General features: G+C 39.5%; 1 pseudogene; it reads left to right on the forward strand.

Moving 5' to 3' along the window:
- The first annotated feature begins 296 nt into the window (after window positions 1-296).
- Window positions 297-1,739, forward strand: LOC147606512 (transmembrane 9 superfamily member 7 pseudogene; annotated as a pseudogene).
- The last annotated feature ends 5,097 nt before the right edge of the window (window positions 1,740-6,836 follow it).

Genomic DNA, 6,836 nt, shown 5'->3' on the forward strand with positions numbered 1-6,836 from the left:
CTTGTTCTTTCCTATGGCTAGCTTTAAGGGCGGTGTAAGCCCGCTCTCGTCTTCTAGATAGCGCTTACTTTGAGGTAGCCCGCTCTGAAGCGCTTCCTTTGAGGTGAAACCCGATTCAATGCAAGACAATGGTAAACCCTCGAGATACCTAGATGCTCCTTGAGAAATGTGGTGTTAGTAGTTACTACATGACCCTCAAGGACTATGTCCCCTGAGATCTTAAAGAGGGATCAATGGTGGGGGAGGGCTGGCCATCAAATCAATGGATCAACGCCGTTCGATCGGCCGGGGGATCAATGGTGGTGGGGGAGGGCTGGCCATCAAATCAATGGATCAACGCCGTTCGATCGGCCGGAGGGCCGGCCGGGGGGCAGGCGGATGAGCAAAGTAAACTGGGATGCGAGCAGGATGAATTTGGGCCTCACGTGGTGGGTATTAAAAGTAAACTAGGGAAAAAAGTTGAGGGAGGCTGTTGTGTGGCAGGATAATAGATTCCACTAAATTCTCATTTTCAAAGGTTGTTTTTTGAGATGTTCTCTCTTCTCTTCCCTTCTCCCTTTCTCACACAGGCAATAAATGGAAACCAAGATCCAGTGAAAGCAAGTTGATGCAAACTTGAAGGGATGGTTACAAAAAATCTACAATACCCTTTAAGAGGTCAAGGTATGATAGACAGCAAGAAGGGGGGACCTATGCTAATATCATTACTTTTACCCCCCCCCCCACATTTTGCTTCCCAACAAAGTTCATGTCCATATCAAGAGGGAGCCTCTTGGAAAAAGCTACCCCATGATAATATAGTTTGTATCAATATGTACAACAATATAGTACCTATACACATACTAAATATTCGACTAACAATTTTAAAAAAAAAAGAAGATAACGAGAAAGAGCACATGTCAAAACAAAAGAATGAAGTACGACTCTATGTTACAGGCTGTGAGCATGGACGTTTCGTGGACCAACACGAGTGACCCCATCCTGGACCTGGATTACAAGGATGGTACTATGGAGGGTAGCTAAGTATTCTTCCTTTCCAGACCCACTCATGCTATTTTTATGCACCACTAGGGGAGAGTTGTTGTGGAGCTACGTTTGTAGACCTGCTCTACCTAAGGCGCCATCCCGTGATGGTCTTGATGTTATTTGCTCTACCTTTTTGTCTCATGAAAGAACACTGAAGGCAACCTTCTTATTTCCTGGTGTTGCCTTCTTTATCCTTAATGCGTTGATTTGGGGTGACAAATCCTCTAGAGTAGTGCCTTTTGGTATCATGTTTGCGTTGGTATTCTTGTGGTTTGTAATCTCTGTGAAGCTATTGTGGGTATTAGATCCAGTAAGAACAAATAAGATTTTGATACAAATTCTAGAGCAAGCTTGGTATATGCAACCGGCATATTACCATTTGGGACCATGTTCATTGAGTTCTTCGTCATACTCACCTCCATATGGCTTAACTAGTTCTACTACATCTTTAGGTTCTTTTTCATTGTCTTTTAAATCCTGATCATGACTGATGAAGAGGTTACGATTGCGCTTTGCTACTTCCAACTCTGCATTGAAGACTACCACTGGTGGTAGAGGGCATGCTTGACCTTTGGGTGTTCAACACTCTATCTATTGCTATATGCCGCATTCTACTTCTAGTGTGTGGTGTGCTGTATTTTGGCTACATGGTTATCATCTCCTACTGCTTCTTTGTGCTGATAAGCACAATTGGCTTCTCTGCCTATTACTAGTTTGTGAGAACTATATATGCCTTAGTGTTAAGATTGAATGTAGTAATTCTGAAGAGGGAAAGTTTTTCATGAGAACCTCATTCCTCATGACTTTCTGTGAACAAGGGGATTGTAAAAAGATTATTGGGAAGGTTGCAATACATAAAATTTGATCAAATACCAAGAATACACAAGATTGCATTGCATACATTAATATTGCACGAAACTCTTGCAAAATGATTCAATCCTTTTGCTTCGCATGAACCAAGGTTATATGTAAGTATCCCTTTTTTCTTGAATTTTAACAAGATTCACAAATCTTGCATCACTTCTATGTTCTTTCTTCTATGTGACTTAATCTTGATAAAGATCTTATAAGTTTTGCATAAAAATTAAGAAGATTGATAGAGGAGAGAGTAGAGATTCGATGCTTACAACTGTTTCCATCAATTTGCACATAAATCTTTGCTTCACTATTCCACACAAAACTCTTTGAAAAAAAAATGTGTACAACAACCTTTGAAAATTGTAAATTTCTCCCATAAATCTACATATCAACTTGTACACTGCACAAGAACCAGAAATTTGTGCACAGCAACCTAGAAGACTCGCAAAGTAATCTGAATTTCTGCACCAAATCTTGCACAACAATCTAAAATTTCTACACCAAATCTCGCACAACAATTTGAAATTTTTACACTAAATTCTGTAAAGTTCTTGAAACTACACCAAGATTGTGCACACTTTCTTGAAATTGCAGCGCAAAGTTTTGCACAACCACTCATCTTCTTACAATATTCCTTCAAGAACTCAAAGATTTGGCAACCTAGGATTTCACTCTTGAAGAAATACGGGCTCTAAGGATTAATGTCTAAAAAACTATGCTCCCGAAGCAAGATAATGCAAGAGATCATTGAAAACTGGTTGTTGAAACTTATGTAAATCTTAACTTTGAAAATCAAGAAGAATTCAAAAACTGAGGAACAAGGAGATCAAGAACTTCAAGAAATCATGCAGTAAAGTGGATTAGGGTTCTGAAAATAATGATTAATACAAGTTAAAAAATGATTAATATAAATTTTATTGCTAATCTTCTCAAATCAAGAAATTAGCAAACCTGAAAATTATGTAAAATCAATTTTGAAAATGATCATGATCAAGAAAGTGCATTGTGTAAACTGAGTTAACAGCAATCAAAAAATGATTGTTATCCTAATCTAAGCCAACAACTCTAATACTAATGAAAGAAAGCAACATCTAGCGTAGCCTTGGATTAGCTTAATTAGCTTGGATTAGCCTAATTAATCTAATTAGCCTTGGATTAGCCTAATTAATCTAATTAGTCTTGGATTAGCCTAATTAATCTAATTGCTTGGATTAGCCTAATTAATCTAATTAACTTAGCCTAATTGTCCTAGAGCACATGCCTTTTATAGTTGCAAGGCCCATGTACCGTAATCCTACATGTAAATGACCCTAAGCCCATACACCCAACCGATCCCATATACATGTGCATCCTAAAATATACTTTGTTACAATACGGCGGATTCATGAAAGTGATTTTGTGGGCACAAGAGGAAATATCGGGTGTGTGAGAAATTTCTAGATGATATATTGGGTGTGTGAAAAACTTCTAGATGATGATATATTGGGTGTGTGAAAAACTTCTAGATGATGATGGATGTATCATCCATTAGTTAAAAGGGTAAGTTGTTGGCAGTTGCCCTTGCATAAGACAAAGACTTAAGAAGGGCTCCTCCTCCTGCTGCATTCACCAGCTTTGATGATACCTTTGCTAGTTCTGAGGAGGGCCCTTGTCAACTAGGATAGCTGTGCAATTGCAACGTCGCTGCAGTTTTGGTGTTACTGATGGAGGATGCATTGCACGATGATGCACTGCACTGCACTGTAGCTGGAAGAGGAAAGTAAAGGGAAGTTGGTGTTGGCATGTGGCCCTTTCATCAAGCGGGCTGCCTCATCGTAGGCCTTGGCAGGCTCTGGAATGTGCTCAGCCCACACCCTTGTCTTCCTGCGCACAAAGTAGTAGTACACACACATGAAAGACATCAGAAACTCTGCACCAAACCCAAGAGCCCTCTGTCGAACTCCCCTATACGCCCTCTTGGGTGGAGTTGGCGTCTGTGTGAGTGTGAGAGAAGAGACGAGAGAGAGCCCCTCAGGAGTACCTTGTTCTTTTCTTATGGTGGCTAGCTTTAAGGGCCGTGTACGCGTGCATGCTCTTGGCTGCCTCCCGAGAGCAGCCCTTACTGAAACAATAAAGCTCCGATTCAATGCAATTTCTAATCCGGACGATGGTAAACCCCCCTCCAGAGACCTAGATGCTCCTTAAGAAATGTGGTGTTACTGGAACATGGAACACTGTTCACGAAAAACATTTTTTACAACCAATACAAAAACCTTTGGTTTTAACTATGCTAAGGTTTTCAATTAGATGAATAATTCAAAACCTCTTTTTCAAAATCTCACTTTTAAAAAAAATGTCATTTGAGTATCAACCATTTTTAAAACTTATTTTTAAATATCTAACATCGCTTTGCATTTCAAAAAATAAGCATTCAAAAACTTTGTATGGACGCATCCTTCCATGCCTCCATAGCTTGAACAACATCAAAATATTCCACATTTGGACCTTCAATTGATATATGCAACAATGATTCCAAACTTCTCATCTAAAGTTTTTTTCTTCAACGTATTTTGATCTTACTTTGTGTAGAAAAACCCCTTTCACAAATTGTCGTACTACAGCACACTGGATCATGGCAATTTGACTCAAGAATAATAAGTTTGCATATTTTTCCTTTAGAAAAGTATTCCAACCTATGCATGTCTAAGTTTCATGCAAAGCGAGTTTTTTCCAATCCAAATCTGCTTGCACTTTAAACACTTGAAATTCCTTTTTTATGCAGCTCTCATCCACAAGGTTTAAACGCATTTCTTCACTGACTGTCTCTTTTGGCCATGCATAAAAGTCAACCAAGACATTCATTTCATCAACCCCATATACTTTCAAAAGCTTCCCACTTAGGAATGAAGATGGACATAAACAAGTTGGCCAAGACCACATTGTCTACAAATCTTTGCTTTAAGGAATCTATTAGCAATGTGCAACACTCTTTTTGAAACCCTATTGCAATTACAAGGTCAGAACCTATGGCACACCTCTCAATTTTAGGTCGTATGGCCACCTAGGTCAAAAATGAAGTAATTCCACCCCACTGTCAAAAGGTAATCTCCAACAGTACCCGGATCGAATGGAAAGGTCAATGGACTCTTGTATGGATGAATGTAAATCCAAGGCACTCTGAATCCAAGATAGTGGTCATGTGCCAATCTAGTGTGAATGGAGAGGCTAACGAACCACCCTTGATGGTGTAGCTATTCATGTACCCTCCAAGATCAAATAGAAAGGTACACATTAGGGATCCTTGATATTGATGTCGTGGTAGTGCAAGGGTCGAAGGGAAAGCTCCTAAGCCCGTCCACATGACTATAGTATGAATCTAAAACCTGAGGTATCCACCAAGTGGAATCAATGCTCCTAGCATGAATGTGGAATTGTCTCAATGCAAAAGAACCATGATGTATGCCACGACTAAGATGTGTCATAGGTGCATCAGAATGATTTGGCACATAGTTAGTAACCATGTGCCAAAAGTGGCATAGAATGCATCCATAGAAAAATATCACAGCCTAAAGAACATAGGCTCGTGTCAACACTCGTAGTGGGAGTCAAAAGAACATGCTCAAAGTGGGCGTCGTGCAGGATAAAGTGTGAACCAATGGCATCATCCACTTAAGCACCACTCAAACAATCAAAGGCATGATCCAATGCGTTGATGTTAGTAGAAACACGATCCAAAACATGCACTAACCACTACACAACACCACCTCTTTAACGATGTGTGTTTTGCTACTAAAAGCGTCACTTTGAGCATCCCTACTGTGTGTTGTTGATGTGGCACCCATAGGGAACGATTACTAGACGTAGCTTAAGAGACGTATAGGCATTTCTTAAGTGATGCTTGCAACATGGCATAAGGGACACCTACAGCATGGGCATCACTCAAACAAGGTACTTTTAGTGCATTGCTTAAGCGATGATGGGCAATGCGTAAGTGACACCTAATCGTTATTTTACTTAATTAAAAACTAGTGTAATAGTGCGACAGTTCTCTCTCTCTCACGCACACATATACACATTATAGTGTGATGGTTCTCTCCCTCTCTTACTCTCACTATATCATTAAAATACTCCTTTATCTCTCACACACATACATACAATACCAAAGTACTCCTTTTCTTTGTCTCTCTCTCTCTCTCTCCCTCTCTCGACTCGAATTGGATTGAGAACACATTAAAGAACTTTCTCTCTCTCAAAGGTTGAGCATACAAGTGAGCAAAGATCAATTCAACATGGTGGATTATAACATTGGTAAGCACATAACTATACTACAACAATTTACATTTATGCACAAAGTTGAACCAAAATAAAAGCTCATGTAAATATATGTAAGCATATAAGAGTAAAAAGTATATAAATTGATCAAATGTTTAAAAATGGTAAAATATGATGAGCACAAATGGTAGAATGTGAGGCCGGTGTAGTCTACCTAATCCATGTTCAAACAAAAATATCAGTTAAAATAAAAGTCACTAAAGTAGAGGGTCAAAGTCAGTATTAGTTCAGAGGTAGCAGTCCAGGGAGGAAGGATGACAGAATGTCCATCCCATCATCAAGTTTACCAAAAAGGATTGTCACATTGTGAGGAAAATCCAGAGCCCAATCGAAACACAACGTATAGGTAGATGTAATTTGTATAAATAAGATAGGGTGTAGAGGATCCATAGTGGAGAAAATAGTGCATGGCAGCTAGGTGAGAGAATGAAAAAAGAAAGCATATGGGAAACCCAAGGAAGCCAGGCGGTGATACTTGCTAGAAGAATCAAGGATGGCGATGTGGTTCAAGAGGGGAAAAGAAACATTTTTTTGGACATAGACAAGAGCGGTGGCTAGAGAGACCACAAGAGGGGTGAGAGACTGTAATGGATACACCCTGAGGGAGTGTTGGATGCGTTTCTCTCTCAAGATTTATAGCT

Source organism: Cibotium barometz, chromosome 57 (genome assembly GCF_041138505.1).
Source record: "Cibotium barometz isolate CiBa-2024 chromosome 57, ASM4113850v1, whole genome shotgun sequence".
NCBI classification, from domain to species: domain Eukaryota; kingdom Viridiplantae; phylum Streptophyta; class Polypodiopsida; order Cyatheales; family Cibotiaceae; genus Cibotium; species Cibotium barometz.